The sequence below is a fragment of the Mustela erminea genome, chromosome 5 (assembly GCF_009829155.1).
Source record: "Mustela erminea isolate mMusErm1 chromosome 5, mMusErm1.Pri, whole genome shotgun sequence".
Taxonomy (NCBI): Eukaryota; Metazoa; Chordata; class Mammalia; order Carnivora; family Mustelidae; genus Mustela; species Mustela erminea.
Genome location: NC_045618.1, coordinates 24,739,480 through 24,761,151, shown reverse-complemented (window position 1 = coordinate 24,761,151; position 21,672 = coordinate 24,739,480). Strand labels below are relative to the sequence as shown.

Here is a 21,672-nt window from a genome sequence, read left to right as displayed (position 1 = left end):
TAACTAGCTCAGCAGTTTTTTTGGGAAGTGTTAATTGCAGGAGTAAATGACATTTGTCCAAACTGACACTGTGCTGAGTTAAGGAATCAGGATGTTGATAAAGGAAAAATTGATAAAATGAATCCATTGTCAACCACTGGTGTGAAGTGTCCTATTCACAATTATCCATGGGAAGCTGGACCAACTCATAGGATTTTATCTTGTCCCTGTTCCCACAGTTCTTGCACCCTCATCAAGGAGGCCACCACGAGGACAGTGCCAGTAAAGAGAAGTCCTGGGAAAGGTCTGTCAATTACTCAGCAGAGACATCATCCAGCATAATAATATTCACATGATAGAGATACTAGAAAAAGAAGACAGTGATAGGATGGCAGAAATTACATGAAGAAATAATACATGAAAACTTCCTTGACCTGGGAAAGAAAATAGACATCCATTACCAACAAGAACAGAGAGCCTCCAACAAAATTAACCCATGAAGGTCCACACTAAGACATATAATAATTAAAATGGTGAACAATGGGATGCCTGGGTGACTCAGTTGGTTAAGTGTCTGCCTTCAGCACATGTTATGATCCCAGGGTCCCGGAATTGAGTCCTGCATCATGTTCCCTGCTCAGCAAAGAGTATGCTTCTCTTTCTGCCTGCCACTGCCTGTGCTTGTTCTCTCTTTCTCTCTTTTTCTCTCTCTGACAAATAAACAAATAAAATCTTTTTAAAAAATTAAAAATAAAATGGTGAAGCGTAGCAATAAAAAGAGAATTTTAATAGCCAGGACAAAATAGCAGAGAACAAACAACACACATAGGAGATACTCTCTGGAGCACCAGTCCCTGGGCAATAGGGGGCATTACACAGAAGAGCACTGCTAGACTCTTCTTTTTAAGTCCATTACTCTCAAGAACAGAAGACATAGCAGACTTTCCTAACACACACAGCTGACTTTTCTAACACAGAGAAACAGGTACAGAGACTTAGACAAAATTAGAAGACAGAGAAATTCATCCCAAATGAAAGAACAGGACAAGGCCTTGGTCAGAAATATAAGCAAAGCAGATGTAAGTAATATTTTCGATAGAGAATTTATTTTTCTTATTTTTTTTAAAGATTTATTTATTTATATGAGAGAGAGAGTGTATGAGAGGAGGAAGGGCAGAGAGAGAGAATCTTCAAACAAACTTCCCACTGAACACAAGACCTACTTGGAGGTTCAGTTCCACAACCCATGAGGTCATGACCTAGCCAAAAATAAGAGTTCAACTCTCAGGGTGCCTGGGTGGCTCAGTTGTTAAGCCTTTAGCTCGGGTCATTATTCCAGCATCCTGGAATCAAGCTCCGTGTCCTGCTCCTTGCTCAGCAGAAAGCCTGCTTCTCCCTCTTCTGGTCCCCTGGTGTTTTTTCTCTCTCTCTGTCAAATAAATAAATAAAATCTTTAAAGAAAAAAAGAGTCAGACACTCAACCGATTGAGCCATCCAGGCATCCCCAACAGAGAATTTAAAGTAATGATTATAAGGATACTCATGAGAGTTGAGAAAGAGTGGAAGACAAGACTGAGACACAAAACAGAGATAAGGAATAACATAGCAGAGATAAATGGCTCAATAAGTGAAGTGAGAAAAAATGCTTGATGGAATGAACAGCAGGCTGGAAGAAGCAGAGGAACAAATTAATTACCTAGAAGACAGAGTAATGGAAAGTAATCAAGCTAAAAAAGGAGGGGCAAGAAAAAAGAATTATACAAAAAGGGAATTTGGAAATTCAGTGACTCCACGAAATGTAATAAGATGCATATTATAGGATTTCCAAAAAGAAAAAGAGAGGAAAGAGAGCAGAAAATTGATTTGAAGAAATAATAGTTGAAGACATCCCTATACTGGGGAAGGAAAGAGATGATCAGATCCAAGAGGCACAGAGAACCCCAACAAGATGAACAAAAACAGATCCACACCAAGACAATATAATTAAATTAGTGATAAAAAATTTTTAAACAGCAAGACAAAAGAAAGCAGAAACATATAAGGGAATCCAAAGCCTCATAAGGCTAACAGGGGGTTTCTTTTCAACAAAAATGTTCCAAATCAGAAGGGAGTGGGTGGATATATTTTAAGTGTTGAATGGGAAAATTCTGCAGCCAGGAGTAGTCTATCCAGCAAGGTTATCATTCAGCATAGAATAGAAGGAGAGATAAAGAGTATCCCAGACAAACAAAAACTAAAGGAGTTCATAAATACTAAACCAGCCTTGCAAGAAATATTAAAGGGGACTCTTGGCATGGAAAGGAAAGACCAGAAGTGTGTATAATGGTAGGAAACAAAAGCAGTAAAAATGAATATATTAATAAATCAGTTAAGGAATTCACAAAATAGAGGGATGTAAAATATAAAAACAAATACCCAAAATGTGGGGAGGAGAAGAGAAAATAATGAGCTTACTCAAATGACTAACAACTTAATATAGACCATTATATGCAGAACATGTTACATACAGAGCTATTGGTAACCATAAATCACACCAATAAATCTACAAAGAATAAGAAATCTAATATGACTAAATATATGACTAAAGAAACCCAACAAATCACAAGAGAAAGATGAGAAAGGATCAGAGAAGATCTTCACAAACAAACACAAAATAAGCAATAAAATGGCAATAAATTCACATCTATCAATAATTACTCTGAATATAAATGGACTAAATGCTTGAATCAAAAGATATAGACTAAGTGTAGACTCCCATCAAAAGATATAGAATGTCAGAATGGACAAAAAAAACAAGACCTCCATACCGCCTACAAGACACTCTTTTTAGACCTAAAGACACTGCAGATTGAAAGTGAGGAGATGGTGAAACATTTATCACGCTAATGGTTGTCAAAAGAAAACTGGAGTAGCAATACATATATTGGAAAAAATAGACTTTAAAGCAAAGATTATAACAAAAGACAAAGAAGTACACTAATAATAATAAAGGGGACAATCTAACAAGAAGATATAATAACTGTAAATATTTGTGCATCCAACATGGAGCACACAAATATTAAACCAGTTAATAACAAACATAAAGAACTAATTGATACTAATACAACATTAGTAGGGAACATTAACACTCCATTTACATCAATGGACAGATCACCTAAGCAGAAGATCAACAAGGAAACAATGGCTTTGAATGACACATTGGAAAAGATGGATTTAACAGATATATGCAGAACATTTCATTTTAAAACAGCAGAATATACAGTCTTTTCAAGTGCATATTCTCCAGAATAGATCACATATTGGGTCACAAAACAAGCCTCAACCTATTCAAGAAGATCAAACTCATACCATGCATCTTTTTTGACAACAGCACTATGAAACTAGAAATCAACCAGAAGAAAAAAATCTAGAAAGACCACAATACATGGAAGTTAAATAACTTGCTACTAAACAATGAATGGGTTAACCGGGAAATGAAAGAAATCAAAAGGTATATGGGAACAAATGAAAATGAAAATGTAATAGTCCAAAACCATAGGGCTACAGCAAAAGTGGTTTTAAGAGGGAAGATTATAGCAACACAGACATACCTCAAGAAGGAAGAAAAATCTCAAAGAACCTAACCTTACACATAAAGGAGCTGAGGAAAAAAAAACAAACAAAACAGCAAACAAATCCTAAAATCAACATAAGGGAAAGAATAAAGATAAGAGCAGAAATAAATGATATAGAAAGTAAAAGACCCAATACAACAGAGCAATGAAACCTGGAGTTGGTTCTTTGAAAAAATTAACAAAATTGATAAACCCCTAGGCAGACTTATCAAAAAGAGAAGAGGAAGGAACCAAATAAATAAATTCACAAATGAGAGAGGACAAATAAAAACTAACACCACAGAAATACAAACAATTATAGGAAAATATTATGAAAAATGTATGTCAATAAATTGGACGACCTGGAAGAAATGAATAAATTCCTAGAGACATATAAATTACCAAAACCAAAACAAGAAAAAATAGAAAACTTGAATAGACTGATAACCAGCAAAGAAATTGAATCAGTAACCAAACAACTCCCAAAAAACAAAATTCCAGAACCAGATGATTTTGCAGTTGTGTTCTACCAAACATTGAAACTCTTCTAAAACTATTCCAAAAATTAAAAAAGGAAGAAAAACTTCCAAATTCATTCTATAAGGCCAATATTACTCTGATACCTCAAAGCCAAAGACACCACAAAAAAGGAGAGCTACAGGTTGATATATCTGATGAACATCGATACAAAAATCTTCAACAAAATAGTAGCAAATCAAATTCGACAACACATTAAAAAAAAATTCACCCTGATCAAGGGAATTTATTCTTGGGCTGCAAGCATGGTTTAATATACAAACCATAAGTGACTTTTAATCTCACAAAACAAACTGAGGGTTGCTGGGGGGAGGGGGTTTGGGAGAAGGGGGTGGGATTATGGACATTGGGGAGGGTATGTGCTTTGGTGAGTGCTGTGAAGTGTGTAAACCTAGTGATTCACAGACCTGTACCCCTGGGGATAGAGTATTATGCCTCCATCAGAAAGGATGAATACCCAACTTTTGTAGCAACATGGACGGGACTGGAAGAGATTATGCTGAGTGAAATAAGTCAAGCAGAGAGAGTCAATTATCATATGTTTTCACTTATTTGTGGAGCATAAGAAATAGCATGGAGGACATGGGGACTTAGAGTGGAGAAGGGAGTTGGGGGAAATTGGAAGGGGAGGTGAACCATGAGAGACTATGGACTCTGAAAAACAATCTGAGGGTTTTGAAGGGACGGGGGGTGGGAGGTTGGGGTACCAGGTGGTGGGTATTATAGAGGGCACGGATTGCATGGAGCACGGGGTGTGGTGCAAAAATAATGAATACTGTTATGCTGGAAATAAAAAAATAAAATAAAATAAAATAAAATAAAATAAAAATATTTTCAAATGAATCAATGTGATACATCACATCAATAACAAAGGATAACAAACATACAATCATTTCAATAGATGGAGAAAAAGGATTTGACAAAGTAAGTCCATTCATGATAAAAAAAATAAAACCCTCAAGAAAGTAGGTATAGATGGAACATACCTCCATGTAACAAGGCCTTATATGAAAAACCCATAGCTAACATCATCTTCAATGGGGAAAAACTGGGAGTTTTTCTTCTATGGGAACAAGACAACGATTTTCACTCTCATCACTTTTATTTTATACATAGTACTAAATAGAGCAATCAGACAACAAAAAGAAAAGACACCCACATTGATAAGAAGTTTCAGTATTTGCTGGTGACATGATATTGTACATAGAAAACCTAAAAGACTATACCAAAACAGTGCTAGAACTGATACACAAATTCAGTAAGTTCACAGAATACAAAATCAATGTAAAGAGATCTGTTGCATTTCTATACACTAACAATGAAACAGCAGAAAGAGTAATTAAGAAAACAATACCATTTACAATTGCACCAAAAGCAATAGATATCTAGGAATAAACCCAACCAAAAAGGTGAGAGACCTATACTCTGAAAACTATGAACCTCTAAGTAAAGAAATTGAAAATGGCACAAAGAAATGAGAAGACATTCCATGATCATGGAATGCAAGAACAAATATTGTCAAAGTATCTATACTACCCAAAGCAGTCTACACATTTAATGCAATCCCTACCAGAATACCAACAGCAGTTTCACAGAACTAAAACAAGCAATTCTAAAACTTTTATGGAACTACAAAAGACCCCAAATAGCTGAAACAATCTTGAAGAAGAAAAGCAAAGCTGGAGGCATCACAATTTCAGATTTTAAATTATATTACAAAGCTGTAGTAATCAAAATGGTATGGTCCCAGGACAAAAACAGACACATATATCAGTAGAACAGAACAGAAAACCCAGAAATGAACCCACAACTATAGGGTCAGTTAATATTTGAGAAAGCAGGAAAGAATATCTAACGGGAAAAAAAAAAAAAAGACAGTCTCTTCAACAAATTCTGTTGGGAAAACTGGACAACAGAAAAAAATGAAACTGGACTACTGTCTTACATCATAAGGGAAAACAAATTCAAAATGGATTACAAACCTAAATGTGAGACATGAAACCATAAAAATCCTAGAACAAAACATAGGCAGTAACCACTTGTACATAAACCATAGTTGAATGTCAGTCTTGCTGGATCATGTATTCTTGGCTGCATGTTCTTCTCATTTAGTGCCCTGAATATATCTTGCCAGCCCTTTCTGGCTTGCCAGGTCTCTGTGGACAGGTCTGACATTATTCTGATGGGCTTTCCTCTGTAAGAAAGTAGCCTCTTTGTCCTAGTGGCTTTCAAGAGATTATATCTACAATTATGATTCCTCAATTTGACTACGAGCTGCCTTGATTTTTTTTTTTTTTTTTGGAATCTTTAATCTTGGGTGGAAATTTTTCAGCTTCTAGTACATGAACACTGGTTCCATTTGTGAAATTGGGAAAATTTTCATGAAGAACTTGTTCCACTATATCTTCTAGACTTCTTTCTTTCTCCTCCCCCTCAGGAATTCCAATAATTCTGACGTTGGAACGTTTCATGGCAACATTTGCTTCCCTGATTCTGTTTTTGTGGCTTCTAAGCTGTTTGTTCCAGGCTTCCTCCTGATCCTTTCTCTCTATTTGTTTGTCCTCCAGATCACTAATTCTATCTTCTGTCTCAGTTACCCTAGCTTTTAGAGAATTTAGATTAGATTGGAACTCATTGAGAGCATTGTGAACCTCATCCCTGGTAGCTTTCAGCTCTGCCCTAACATTGTGAACATCATCCCTGGTTGCTTTCAGTTCTGTCCTAATCTATTCTGTTTGGTCATCATGGCTTTCTCCAACCTAGCTATTGCCTGGATAATTGTTAGCTTGAATTCCCTTTCCGACATATTGTCTATGTTGATAGCCATTAGCTCTGTTGCAGAAGGCCCATCCTCTGTATTTTTCTTCTGTTGGGTACTCCTCCTCCTAGTCATTTTGGTGAGAGATGACTGAATGGATGTAGCTGGATGTATCAACCGTGGTGCAGTCAAGGTGCACCCTGGAATGCTTCTGAGCAATCAGGTTTCCCCACTTAAATGAGAGAAAAAAAAAAAAAAGAAAAAGAAAGAGAGATAGAGAGAGGGAAACAAGTGAAGATAAAAGAGAAGGTTCAGCCCACATGGGTCCCAAGGTAAGACTGATGAAGTATACAAACAAAAACAAAAACAAAAAAGACTTATAAAAGTATATAACAAGAGAAAAAAAAATATATATGCAAATAAAGGAAGAACCTCATCAAAAAGAACCCCAAGTATAAGATTTATATACTATCAGGACAAACACAAAAACACAGAAACACTGGTGGAAGAAAAAGATGAGAGAGTGGTTATAAATTCTCAGTGTGGGCGATGAAGGATGTATCTTGATATCTTTGTTAAAGGACTTAACTTTCCTAGATAAAGGGGGATTAAAAATTGGTTTACCTATGGGGTAGCATTGATTGGGGAAAGGGGAATACCTTGAAGTTTAACTCTATATGAATATTAGAAAATAAAAATAAAAAAGGAATAAACTAAACTAAACTAAAATTTAGAAAAAAAATAAAAAATAGAAATGCAAAAGAAAAACACAGGTGTATGTATCAAAAAGTTCAGCTTAGAAGGTTATTATGGAATTTGATGTACTGGACATCTCACTGTGATGGTAAATAGGTTAAAAAAATTATCTGTATAAAAAAATAAACCAGAATAGTGGGAACAAGTTAAAAATAAAAGTGTCCTATGAAGTAGTGGTGGTTGTTCTCTTGTAGTCTTTTTTTTTTTTTTTTTTCTCTTTTTCTTTCCTGGTTGGTTTTCTGGGGGAGGGGCCTGCCACGTGGGTTTTCAATCAATGATGTTCCCTAAGTTAAGTCCTCCTACCCCCCTCAAGGGGGTGGGCTCTGAGGAAACCAGTTTTCTTCAAGCTTTGTTCTCTGGAGGTTTTTATGTTTGTTCACTTTTTTTTTTTCCTCTTGCCTTGACCGTTTTTGATGGTTTTTATAGGTTTAGAGGAAAGCAAACTGCACCCTGACCTCCCTCTCAGAGAGAAGCCTCAGCCTGGTCCCCTGTGGGTGCTGCAGAGCCTATATAAATTCCCCCTTGGCCGCTGGCAGAGCAGGTTCTGAGTGGCGGTCCCTGGGGATGCAGGATCTTCTGCTTGTACCCAAAACCACAGCAGTGGCATTTGTCTGGGCAGTTCCAGACTGCCAGAGAGGTTCCAAGCAGCGATCACACACTGAGATTTTCCCACTGGCCCCGGCTGGGAGTGCATGGTCTTTCTGGGCTAAGAGCGCCAGGCTTGCGCACACCTCTCTCAGGGGAGGATGTGGGTTGCGCGCGCATGTGTCTCAGGCTCTGGTAGCAGGGAACAGGTCTGAGATCACCAGGCTGGGCCTTTGCGCACCCCTCTCAGGGGAGGGTTTGGGGCCCGCAATCCTCTCAGGCTCTGAAACAATGGCACGGGTCTAAGAGAGCGGGGCTGGGCCTTCGTGGACCTCTCTCAGGGCAGGGTGAGGGGCACGTGTGTTTCAGGTTCTATAGCACAGCTCGGCATTCTGCCATCTGGCTAGGCTCCCAGCCCCTCACAGGAGCCAGACCACACGCGTTCTCGGGCATGCTGGAAGCTCAGGGACCAAGACCTGATTTCTGCGCCACAATCTCTCTGGCTCAGCTCCAGGGGAGGCTGTCCTGGGTCTGGGGACTTAAGCCTCTGTCCCTAGCCGCCCCGATTCCCACGGTTTCCCCCACCACAATCCTTTGCTCTTTCTGAGTACTTTCAACCAGTCTCCAAGTTAATGCTGGTCCCCATTGCAGGGCACTCTCGTATTAGGGGTATTACTTTCCAATCAGTCACCTCTGGTGGCTCCCTCCCCCTTTTGTTTATCTTCCCATATCAGTCTGACGTTCCCACACCACTTTACCTGTCCACTGGCGTCTTCTGCCCCTGTAGAGATCCAGATGTGTATAATTCTAATCTCAGGCTGATTTCATGGGTGATTAGAATTCTTTGGTAGGTAATCAGCTCACTTTAGGGTACAGGTTGTAATGGCGCCTCCTCCTACTTCCCCTGCCATCTTGTCTCCCTTCCGTCTTTCTGCTGTTCTAAATAGAGTATCATGTCATCTGCAAATACTGAAAGTTTGACTTCTTCCTTGATTATCTGGATGCCTTCTATTTCTTTTTGTTTTCTGGTTGCTGTGGCTAGGACTTTCACTACTATGTTCAATAATAGCAGTATGCAAAAGGATGAAACAGGACCACTTTCTTACATCATACACAAAAATAAATTCAAAATGGATGAAAGACCTAAATGTGAGACAGGAAACTCAAAATCCTAGAGAACACAAGCAGTAACCTCTTCGACATTGGCCATAGCAACTTCTTCCCAGATATGTCTCTCAATGCAAGGGAAACAGAACCAAAAACAAACTATTGGGACTTCATCAAATAAACAGCTTCTGCACAGCAAAGGAAATAATCGACAAAACTAAAAGGCAACTTACAGAATGGGAGAAGATACTTGGAAATGATGTATCTGATAAAGGGTTAGTAGGCAAAATATACAAACAACTTATAAAACCAAACACCCAAAAAAACCAAATAATTCAATTAAAAAATGGGCAGAAGACAGGAATAAACATTTTTTCAAAGAAGACATAGAGAGGGCCAATAGCCACATGAAAAGGTGTTCAACATCACTCAACAACAAGTCAATACAAATCAAAACTACAAAGAGTTATCACCTCACACTTGTCAGAATCGCTAAAATTAACAGCATGGGAAATAACAGGTGTTGGCAAAGATGTGGAGAAAGGGGAACACTCTTACAGTGTTGGCAGGAATTCAAACACAGTGTAGTCTCTCTGGAAAACAGTATGGAGTTTCCTCAAAAAGTTAAAAATAGGACTACCCTATGATCCACAAATAGCACTACTAGGTATTTACACAAAGAACAGAAAAATACAAATTGGAAGTGATACAAGCACCTGAATGTTTATAGCAGCATTATCAACAATAGCCAAATTGTGGAAAGAACCCAAATGTTCATCAACTGGTGAAGAGATAAAGAAGTGGAATATATAAAAGAATTAAATCATGTCATTTGCAAGAATGTCGGTGGAGCTAGAAAATATTATACTAAGTGAAATGAGAAAAAGACAAATACCATATGATTTCACTCATTATGGAATTTAAGAGAAGAAACAATCATAGTGGAAAAAAGACTCTTAACTATAAAGAACAAATTGATGGTTACCAGAGGGGAGGTTAGAGGTTAGAGGGGGGTTGGGTTAAATAGGTGATGGGGATTATGGAGGGTACTTGTGATGAAGGTAAGTGTTGAATCACTAAATTATACAACTTAAACTAATATTAAACGGTATGTTAACTAACTGGAATTTAAATAAAAACTTAAAAAATAAATCAAAGATAAAATTCATTCTTGTTTATTGCTAAGTAGTAGTATATTGTATAGATAAAATAGTGTGCTTATCCACTCACCTCTTGAAACATTAGGAATGTTTCAAGACTGGGGCTATTACAAATGTACTGCTGTGGACATTTCCTGTTTTTTCTCTTGGAATGTCTGGGTCGTGTGGTAGGTGTATGTTTAACTTTTCAAGAAACTGCCAGATAGCTTTTTAAGGTGGCAGTACTCTGTTACATTCCCACCATTGGTGTGGAAGTATTCCAGTTTCCCTACACATCTGCTCACACTTGTATAGTCAACCTCTTTTATTTTCACCATTTTTATATGTGCACAATAGTGTCTCATCTCACAGTCCACTGACCATATGAGCAACACCCTGCAGGCTGCAGAACCATGCTCACAGGATAAATGACAGTCTTGCCTTTGCTCCTCAGGAAGAAAGCTAGGACAATGCAATAAATGCTACTGAAAAGTCTGATGAGCCATTTGATGCCTACCTTCTAACACACAAAATAAATTCCAAACGGATTAGACCTATGCTTTTAAAATATCTCAGTTAAAAAGTATGATTGTTTGCTCCATAGCAAAAATTCCCAAATACGTGAAAAGAACATAAGTATTCAAATGTATGTGTTCCAATCCATACTGAATTTTCCATCTGCATGCCCAAACCTTCTTTTCCTTCTTTTGTCTGGCTCTATGGAATGCCCTTGACTCCAATCACACAGACAGCTGACTACCTGTGGAAATACTGATCTGTTTCACATATCAGCAACTTTGTGCTGGGAAGGTGCCTACCCCTATTATTCACCTAGCGAATTCCTATTCATTCCTATTCATTCTGCAACACTCATTGTGAATAAATTCCACATCCCTGCTGGTAACTGCCACCTGCACATTTGCCTCTCCCGCCTGCACATTCTTATAGCACTTCTTCTTATTACTTGAAATGCACTGTTTTCATGTTGATTTTTTGCAATTGTCAGTCCTCCTAGGGTGAAGACCTTGCATTTTGGGGAAACTATTGTTTCAGTACCCAACAATGTGCGCTGAGTGAAAGGAGTAAAATATACATGATATTGTAATAGGTAGTTCTCCAATGCCTTCTAGTGGAGCTCACTCCCTAGTACTATTCCTTTTACTAGAAGCATAGCACTAGAGTTTTTAGATGGAGCATCATTTTTGCATCTGGTTATACCACTCAGTTTGTCTCCTTAAATCCAAGCTCAAAGCATGTGGCTTTGAGTTACACAGGTAACTCAAAGCCAGTCTAGGCAAGTCTAGGCATGGGCTAGTTTCTGTCTGTTTCGTCACCCTGATGGTTTTAGTTTCATGTGGATGTAGTTGGTCTGCAGCCTCATTTCAGGAAACCTGGACATGCCACTTGGATTTCTTCTACTCTAACATCAGTTTTCCTGCTATTTCTTTGTTTACAGTGGAAACCCTCAGGGCAAAATTAGTTCTGAGATTTTAGCTTACCTTCCATGTTCTTGTCTTTTTTCAAGGTGTGGTCTGATGATTCTTCATTCTCTTGATAGCTCTTGGATGCTTTTAAGATGGTATATTTTAACACCATTCAAATATTTTAGTTTTTCTCAGAGCAAAGGTTGGTCTGAATTATAGTCTGTCATTACTGGAACCATTTATTTCTTTCACAGTTGGGAAAAAAATAAAAAGAAACATTCAAGCTTATTTGGGCTATCAGTGTCAGTTTTAACTTATGGATACTGAACCAAAAAAAAAAAATCACATTAGCATTTTCCCCTTTGCAAATAAAATATTCTTTGCAATAGCAGAAGCCTAAGCACCTTGAGAGATAAAGCTTCTTATGTGTCTTGGAACATTTGAAAAGCGGTTATAGGTTAATGGACCATGATTTGTAGGGAAGTATTGCAGATCTTTTTATTTATTTTTTATTTTTTTAAAGATTTTATTTATTTGACAGAGAGAGATCACAAGCAGGCAGAGAGGCAAGCAGAGAGAGAGAGAGGAGGAAGCAGGCTCCCCGCTGAGCAGAGAGCTGGATATGGGACTTGACCCCAGAACCCTGAGATCATGACCTGAGCTGAAAGCAGAGGCTTAACCCACTGAGCCACCCAGGTGCCCTGCAGATCTTTTTAAAGTCACCCTTCCAAAACACTTAAATCTCATTATCCTAAATTGAGGGAGAGACTGCAGAAGCAGTTTAGACTCCCAGTGTCTGGCTATCATCTCTCTTATAGAGATGTGATGTGTCAGAAAACAGTGAGAAATTATCTGATACATGAAAGAAAGAACAAATTAATGAACAAACCAAAGGTCTCTAAGCCTGAGCTTGATAAGGTGCCTAGTGCTACATTTCCAGAATTGTGGCCTCTGTGGCCACTGAGATAACATCAAAGACAATTTAAATCAGACTAGAATGCAATTATCATTTACCTAACTGTGTGCCTCATTTTCTACATTAAAGCCCTCTCTGGGAGATGCTAGATTTAAGTAATCAGACAGAAAACCTCTGCAGAAAAGCCTTTGGCCAGTTCATTTATGGGGGAGAGGCATGAGTCCCACAGTGTAGACAAGGTGCTTTCCAGAAGACCTGAAAGTTGTGGTCAGAAGTAGTTACTCAGTAGGGGAAGAAGCACAATGAGAAGAGAACTACCATTATCCCTTGAATGGTTCCTCTGTACCATCTATCCCTACTTGCTCTCTCAGCACCTTGGGTCCAGGCAGCAGACAAGCTGCCTCACATTCTGGACTTGAACTTCCATGCTATGATGGGTAGCAAGATCGAATGGGAACATGGGCAGCCAGGGATCCAGAATAGTGGGCGCACTAAGGCAAAAGCATGCCTAATTTTGTTGAAAAGATGCAGGGACCCATCTGGCTATCTGTTGATGATTCCATATGACAGAAGGGGTTGTGTTCAGCAACTCCTCTGCATGAGTTCAGCAGTTGTCTACATGGAGGACAATAGAATATAAATTAAAACAGCAAAAGAAGGCAATATTGGTGTTTGTTATCTAATCTTGCCTCAGGAGGAAAATTTTCTCCATGTGGGGTGATTTCTGTTGCAGACCCCCTTTGGCTGGAAGATTCCTGCTGTCAGTCATGAACCCATGCTTTGGCAGGATGCTATTTGGAGGAATAGTTCCAAGAAGCATTTCTAGGATCTCTGTCTGGAGAATGTCCCAGAATTCCAGATTTTCAGATGAGGTCCTGAGCTCGGGGATCCCTGTGTCTCTGGGTAGATTTAGTTTCCAGAGCGAATAATTTGTGTATTATTGGCAGATACAGGCCATTGGCTTTTCCTATGCTGTCCTTCAGCTTCAGGGTCTCCCCCAGTCACTGCGAGCACTGGCTGATTGTGCCCTACCTTCCTGCTTCCTTATTCAACTACAACTTTCAAATCATCTACTGGCATCAGGTCTCTACAGTTACCCATTTACTCATTAGCTACTGGTTCTCTCCTCCATTTCTCCTCCTCCCCTCCCCCTTCTTCTTCTTCTTCTTCCTTCCCTCCTCCAGTTTTCTCCTTAAAAATCACTTTATCACCAATGTCAAAGGTCAACCTCTCCTCAGACTTCTGGTCTGACTTTTGGAAGTCATAAAAACTGAAAAAACAATTGGAAAAATAAGAAAACTGTAAAAAAAAAAAAAAGCAAGGCCAATTTCTGACATGTTTTGATTTTAAAATGGCCAGTGCAACATACAGACCTACATTCTACTTCATCTAATCCAGCCTGAGTCAGCATACCTAAGCCAATGTCTAAAATTTGCCTTCTTTCTTCCTATTAATAAAATCTCTCTGGAATTTGTACCTTGTTGAAAGCTGTACCTTGCATCTTTGGTTAATGCTTTTGTCATCCATTATATTAGTTCTTATAATTCTCTGTCCATTTGCCTGGACTATTCTCTGCAGATTAGCCCACTTTGGAAGTGTTTATATGAGTCCTAAAGAGGATTATACATAGATTCACTGAGATGATGGTCTTGGAAACTGAGAACAAGTTTCTGCTTCATAGGTTCTGTTTACTTGAAGATAAAGGTGAAGAAAAAGACCTTAACTGAAAGTGCAAATTGACATTGAGATTTCTTTATTATTATATGCAGAAGTTTTACCATACTTTATATTTACCATACATAAATGTTATGATTATCCTAAACAAACAAATAAACCCCAAAATAGAATTACCTTATGACCCAGCAATTCTACATTTGAGTGGAAGAATTGAAAGCAGGACTTAAACAGATATTTGTACACCATATTCATAGCATCATTATTTGCAATAGCTGACAGTGGAAACAATGCAAATGTCCATCCACAGATGAATTAAATAATAAAATATGGAATGTACATACAGTGGAATAGTATTCAGCCTTAAAAAAAAAGAAGGGAATTCTGGGTATGCCTGGGTGGCGTAGTAGGTTAAAGGCTTTAGCCTCTGCCTTTGGCTCAGGTCATGATCCCAGCATCCTGGGATTGAGCCCTGCATCGGGCTCTCTGCCCAGCAGGGAGCCTGCTTCCTCCTCTCTCTCTCTCTGCCTGCCTCTCTGCCTACTTGTGATCATTTTCTGTCAAATAAATAAATAAATAAAGGAATTCTGATACATGCTGAATGTGGATGAACCTTGAGAACATTAGGCTGAGTGAAAAAGCAAAACACAAAAATATAAATATCATATAATTCCATTTGTATAAGATACCTAGAGGAACTGAAATCATAGAAACAGAAAGTAGAATGGTGATTGCTGAGGATTGAGGGGAGGAGGGAATGGGGAGTTGTTCAATGGGTACAGAGTTTCAATTTTGCAAGGTGAAAAGAGTTCTGAAGATATATGGTTGTGATGGAGCACAACAATGTGAATACATTTAATTTTGTTCAACTCTACATTTAAAAATGGTTACAGTTATAAATTCTATGTTATGTATATCATACCACAATAAAAGTTATGATTAATTTGGAGTCATACGTATTAAACTCTGCTTTACCTACAGTACAAGATTTCACTCTGGAAGGGAAAGGGATACATATGGAAGGAAATTTTGAGGGGCTGCTTGCAATCACTCTGTATTACATTTGTCCATATTCTTGCATTTATATACAAGCATGAAGCATATCTGTGTCATTTTGAAGAAGCATTGTATTGTTTTGCTGTTGTTATAAACCAGTCCAATATGCCATTCCTGAAATACCCTTGTATTTATTTATTTTATTTATTTTCTTTTTTTTTAATTTTTTAAATTTTTTTATTTCTTTTCAGCGTAACAGTATTCATTGTTTTTGCACCACACTCAGTGCTCCATGCAATATGTGCCCTCCCCAATACCCACCACTTGGTTCCCCCAACCTCCCACCCCCCGCCCCTTCAAAATCCTCAGGTTGTTTTTCAGAGTCCATAATTTGGAGGAAATTAATTTTCAGGTGTCTGTAGTTTTTATTACAACATCACAAGGGTGAGGTTTGTACTGACTTTGATTTTGCTTCTTCAAGTAACCTCAGAAGGTATCAATGTGGAAAGAAAGTAAAAGGGAGAGATCTTTGAAAACTCTTTTGTCTAGGATTTATTGTTAAAGAAAACTCAAGGAACCCAACTGCTAAACTGAAGATCCTGGGTTATTCTGGTCCAAAATCAACCTTTGAATCCAGCATGGTTAACTGTGTAGACATTAATAAGTTGCTTAGTGAAGTAACTTATACTGTTAACACCCAAAATGGAGGAATAAGGGAAAAAAAAAAAAACAGTAGAGTTGCAACATAGTATTCCTGTAGCTATTAAACCAAATTCGGTATAGTTTGAAAGCTTGGGAAATACTTGTGTCAAGTTAAAGTATTCTTAATGGGAATATTTACATTAAATCTAACTGAACCTTTTATTTTAATTTCTAGTTTTCAGGAAATACACGGGGGACAGGACCAAGTCAAATGATGTCGTGTGTCACAAATGAGATCACATTACAATTCCAGAATGTGGGCATTTGATGAGACAATTGTCCTGGTCTCTTCAAATGTCATAACTGAACGTGACTAAGAAGATGTAACAACCAAATGCAATGCATATATCTTCATTGTATCCATGTTTTAAAAAATTAAGCTATAAAAAACATTTTTGGGAAAAAATTCCTACCGCCTTCAATATAGTACATCATTTACTGTCTGTCTTCTCCCCATAAGAAATAGATTCTTGGTATTTTACTTCTTATTGCTGTTCCTTTTTTTTTTTTAAGATTTTATTTATTTATTTGACAGAGATCACAATTAGGCAGAGAGGCTGGCAGAGAGAGGGGAAGGGAAGCAGGCTCCCTGCTGAGCAGAGAGCCTTATGTGAAGCTCAATCCCAGGACCCTGGGATCACGACCTGAGCCGAAACCAGAGGCTTTAACCCACTGAGCCACCCAGGCCCCGCTTGTTGTTGCTCTTTACTGGTATCCTGGATAGGTACCCAGAATAGTGCCTAAAACATAATAGGTGCTTAAATAGTTCATGAATGAATGGATGGACATGTCTTAGTCTGTTTGGGTTGCCATAACAAAATGTCACAGAGCAGAAACTTATTTCTCACAGTTCTGGAGGATGAAAGCCCAAGATCAGAGCATGGAACCAACATCCAAGCTGTGCACACCCAGGAGATCAAGACCATCAACATCAAATTTGCCTCCTTCATCAACAAAATGAGGCACCTGGAGTAGCAGAATAAAATTCTGGAGACCAAGTGGAGCCTTCTACAGCATCAGAAAACTACTCAGAGCAACAACGACATGTTCAAGAGCTACATTAACAACCTCTGGTGGCAACTGGACACCCTGGGCCCAGAGAAGCTGGAGGTAGAGCTTGGCAACATGCAGGGGCTGGTGGAGGACTTCAAGAATAAATAGGAGGAGATCAAAGAGCCTGCAGACACTGAGAATGATTTTGTCCTCATAAAGAAGGGTGTGGATGAAGCTTACATGAACAAGGTAGAACTAGTCTCCCACCTGGATGGGCTGACTGACGAGATCAGCTTCTTAAGGCAGCTGTATGAAGAGGAGATGGTGAGCTACAGTCCTAGATCTCCAACACATCAGTGGTGCTATCCATGGACAAGAGCTGCTCCCTGGACATAGATGGCATCATCGCTGAAGTCAATGCCCAATATGAAGACATTGCCAACCATACCCGGGGTGCAGCCAAGACCATGTACCAGATAAAGTATAAGGAGCTGCAGACACTGGCTGGGAAACACAGGGATGACCTCAGTAGAGATGAAGATTTCCAAGATGAACCAGAGAAAGAACCAGAGATGAACTCAGAAACCAGAGGGCCAGCCTGGAGGCTGCCATTGCTGATGCCAAGCACCATGTGGAGCTGGCCATTAAGGATGCCAGTGCTAAGGTGGCCGAGCTGGAGGCTGCCCTGCAGTGAGCCAAGCAGGACATGGCCCAGCACCTGTGTGAATACCAGGAACTCGTGAACGTCAAACTGGTTCTGGAAATTGTGATTGCCACCTACCACAAGCTGCTGGGAGGTGAGGAGAGCTGGCTGGAGTCTGGGATGCAGAACATGAGTATCCATACTAAGACCATCAGCGTCTTCCCAGGTGGGCTGAGCTGGGCCCCTCAGGGGCTCACAAACCCTGGCCTCAACTATGGCCTGTGCACCTCCCAGTCTAGCTTTGGCCCTGCTGGTTCCTTCAGCCATAGCAGCTCCTCCAAGGCTATGGTGGTGAAGAACATCAAGACCTGTGATACGAAGCTGGTGTTCCAGTCATCTGTTGTCCTGTACAAGTGAACAACGACCGTGGTCCCTCCCAGCCTCCCTGCTCTTGTGGCTGCCATAGAGCTTTGGGGGAAGGAGCTGTGCAGGGGAATGTTTCAAACAGGAGATCCACCTAAGACTCAGTCCCAGTCCTCAGCCTATCCCTGGGGGGAGTCTATTGCCCTGGGTACCCTTCTTGTCTATGGCCCAACTAAAAGCCAATTTGAGTGTCTTTTCCCAAATAAAGCCTCAGTTCATTCTGCCAACCCCACCCCCTCCTCCAGTAAAAAAAAAAAAAAGGATCCCTCATTCAGGCATGCCCTATTCATGGGGCCCTGATGGCAATGCAATTTTTTACTGGCTCAGAGACAGGATCTAATAGGGCCTGGCACCATGGATAGAGAGGATTACTGACAAAGGTGGACAAAGGATTGTTCTCTTCACAGGATCTCCACTAGCTAGCAGTGGGTTCCTCTTAATCTGCATTAACAATGTGGTTATAGTCCTTGAAAATTCTGGACTGTGAAGTGTTTCAGAAAGGCAGGCTTTCCCTGCACTTTCCATCTAACCGGCACAGGGAACAAGAATGCCCATGCTTCCCACAGCTTTCCTCTTTCCTACAAGTTGCTTGCCAGTTGTTCCTGTTTGTTCCTCATTTATTCACATGGATACTATAAAACAACCTTCTACTGAGTTTGGGTGCTTGGCTGTTTCCTTTCCTTATTCTGTCCAGTTTGGAAGACTGGAAAAATGGGAGCGTGGTTGAGATCAGAACTGGTCTTCCTGCCCTGAGGGTGGAGCTCAAAGTGGGGAAGGAGCACCTGCTGGGCAGCTGGAGAGGCCAGAACACTTAAGGATACTCTTCTGTAAAGGCAGCAGAACCCCTCCTGCCCACTTCAAATGCAAGTGTCACTCTCTTCAGAGATGGTGGCCCAGTGGGTATCAGACTCCCACCACTCAACACAAAGAAGCAAAGAAAACTCCCCACCATGCAAAAACCACCACACTTGTCTTTGTGGAGTCTTTACCCACTAGTGTTTTATTTACCAAGGGGTGTGCTGAGTCGGCTTGGATGGCTTGGAAGGGGTGACTGTACTAATCTTAATAACCATGTATATTGGCATATGCTACAAATCAGAGTGGTTTCCTGGAGAGGGAATTGTTAAACATGCACCATCCCACCCCAGTTTATATAGCACCTAGGGTGTCACAGGCAGCTCTGTTCCATTATTGTGTTATGAATGGAGTGACCAGGAACTCTGGATAATGAAAAGGCACATCATCAGTGATTATCCCAGGACAATGGGCAGAGATGAGGACTATAATGGGGAACTGGGGACATGCAGTCACTAATTTTGAACTCTTTGCTAGGTTTGTAATTATTATTCTAAAGCATAATTTCCTTTTAGCGGTACAGCATTCCTTCAGCTGGAAATTTGGAAGATTTTTCTACTATTCAACTATTTATAATTTTTCCTATAGTAAATGATATTTCAATAAATGTGTATAAAAATAAAATTTTGAGAGTGTAATTTCAAGGCAGGAGGTATAAATATCATATTAAAACTCTAAATACACATTGCCAAATTGCTTACCCAAAAGGTAATAGACATATTTATGTTCTTCTTTCATCAACCCAATTCACCAAAGCCTTTCTAGTACTTAGAATTAGAGCCGAGAAAACTTTCCAGTCCTCTCTGCTCCTCCCTTTATAGATTTTGCTTTCCAGCTAAGCTGAGTATAGTCTGGGAACTCAACAAGCTCTGTTCTCTCTGGGCTTCATCTGCTCCTTTGCTCCTGTGTTCCCTCCACAAAGAGTTTGCCCCCTATCTCTCTTCAGCCCTATCAAGGGCTGCAAGCACCTCACAAATACCCTATCAGACAGTGACAGTCCTGAATGTACACAACAGGCAATGAAACAAAAATATGTGGCAAGGAGGCAGTTGGTAAGGGAAATTTATTTGCCCTTCACTTTGATGGGATTGACAAAAAAAAAAAAAAAAAAAAAAAAAAAAAAAAAAAAATTCCTAGTGGCAAATGCTCTCTGCAAATCCTGAAGTCCTGGGATCTTCTGTTTATTTTATTTATTTTTTTTTATTAATTTTTTTTTATTTCCAGCATAACAGTATTCATTATTTTTGCACCACACCCCGTGCTCCATGCAATCCGTGCCCTCTATAATACCCACCACCTGGTACCCCAACCTCCCACCCCCCGTCCCTTCAAAACCCTCAGATTGTTTTTCAGAGTCCATAGTCTCTCATGGTTCACCTCCCCTTCCAATTTCCCCCAACTCCCTTCTCCACTCTAAGTCCCCATGTCCTCCATGCTATTTCTTATGCTCCACAAATAAGTGAAACCATATGATAATTGACTCTCTCTGCTTGACTTATTTCACTCAGCATAATCTCTTCCAGTCCCGTCCATGTTGCTACAAAAGTTGGGTATTCATCCTTTCTGATGGAGGCATAATACTCTATCCCCAGGGGTACAGGTCTGTGAATCACCAGGTTTACACACTTCACAGCACTCACCAAAGCACATACCCTCCCCAATGTCCATAATCCCATCCCCTTCTCCCAAACCCCCTCCCCCCAGCAACCCTCAGTTTGTTTTGTGAGATTAAAAGTCACTTATGGTTTGTCTCCCTCCCAATCCCATCTTGTTTCATTTAAACTACCACAACTGAACCAGGAAGAAATAGAAAGCCTGAACAGACCCATAACCAGTAAGGAGATTGAAACAGTCATTAAAAATCTCCAAACAAACAAAAGCCCAGGGCCAGACGGCTTCCCGGGGGAATTCTACCAAACATTTAAAGAAGAACTAATTCCTATTCTCCTGAAACTGTTCCAAAAAATAGAAATGGAAGGAAAACTTCCAAACTCATTTTATGAGGCCAGCATCACCTTGATCCTAAAACCAGACAAGGATCCCACCAAAAAAGAGAGCTATAGACCGATATCCTTGATGAACACAGATGCGAAAATACTCAACAAAATACTAGCCAATAGGATTCAACAGTACATTAAAAAGATTATTCACCACGACCAAGTGGGATTTATTCCAGGGCTGCAAGGTTGGTTCAACATCTGCAAATCAGTCAATGTGATACAACACATCAATAAAAGAAAGAACAAGAACCATATGATACTCTCAATAGATGCTGAAAAAGCATTTGACAAAGTACAGCATCCCTTCCTGATCAAAACTCTTCAAAGTGTAGGGATAGAGGGCACATACCTCAATATCATCAAAGCCATCTATGAAAAACCTACCGCAAATATCATTCTCAATGGAGAAAAACTGAAAGCTTTTCCGCTAAGGTCAGGAACACGGCAGGGATGTCCATTATCACCACTGCTATTCAACATAGTACTAGAGGTCCTAGCCTCAGCAATCAGACAACAAAAGGAAATTAAAGGCATCCAAATCGGCAAAGAAGAAGTCAAATTATCACTCTTCGCAGATGATATGATACTATAT

The 21,672-nt window shown here is 39.6% G+C and overlaps 1 pseudogene; it reads left to right on the top strand.

Moving 5' to 3' along the window:
• The first annotated feature begins 14,437 nt into the window (after positions 1-14,437).
• On the top strand, positions 14,438-18,219 carry LOC116590059 (annotated as a pseudogene).
• Positions 18,220-21,672: the final 3,453 nt, after the last annotated feature.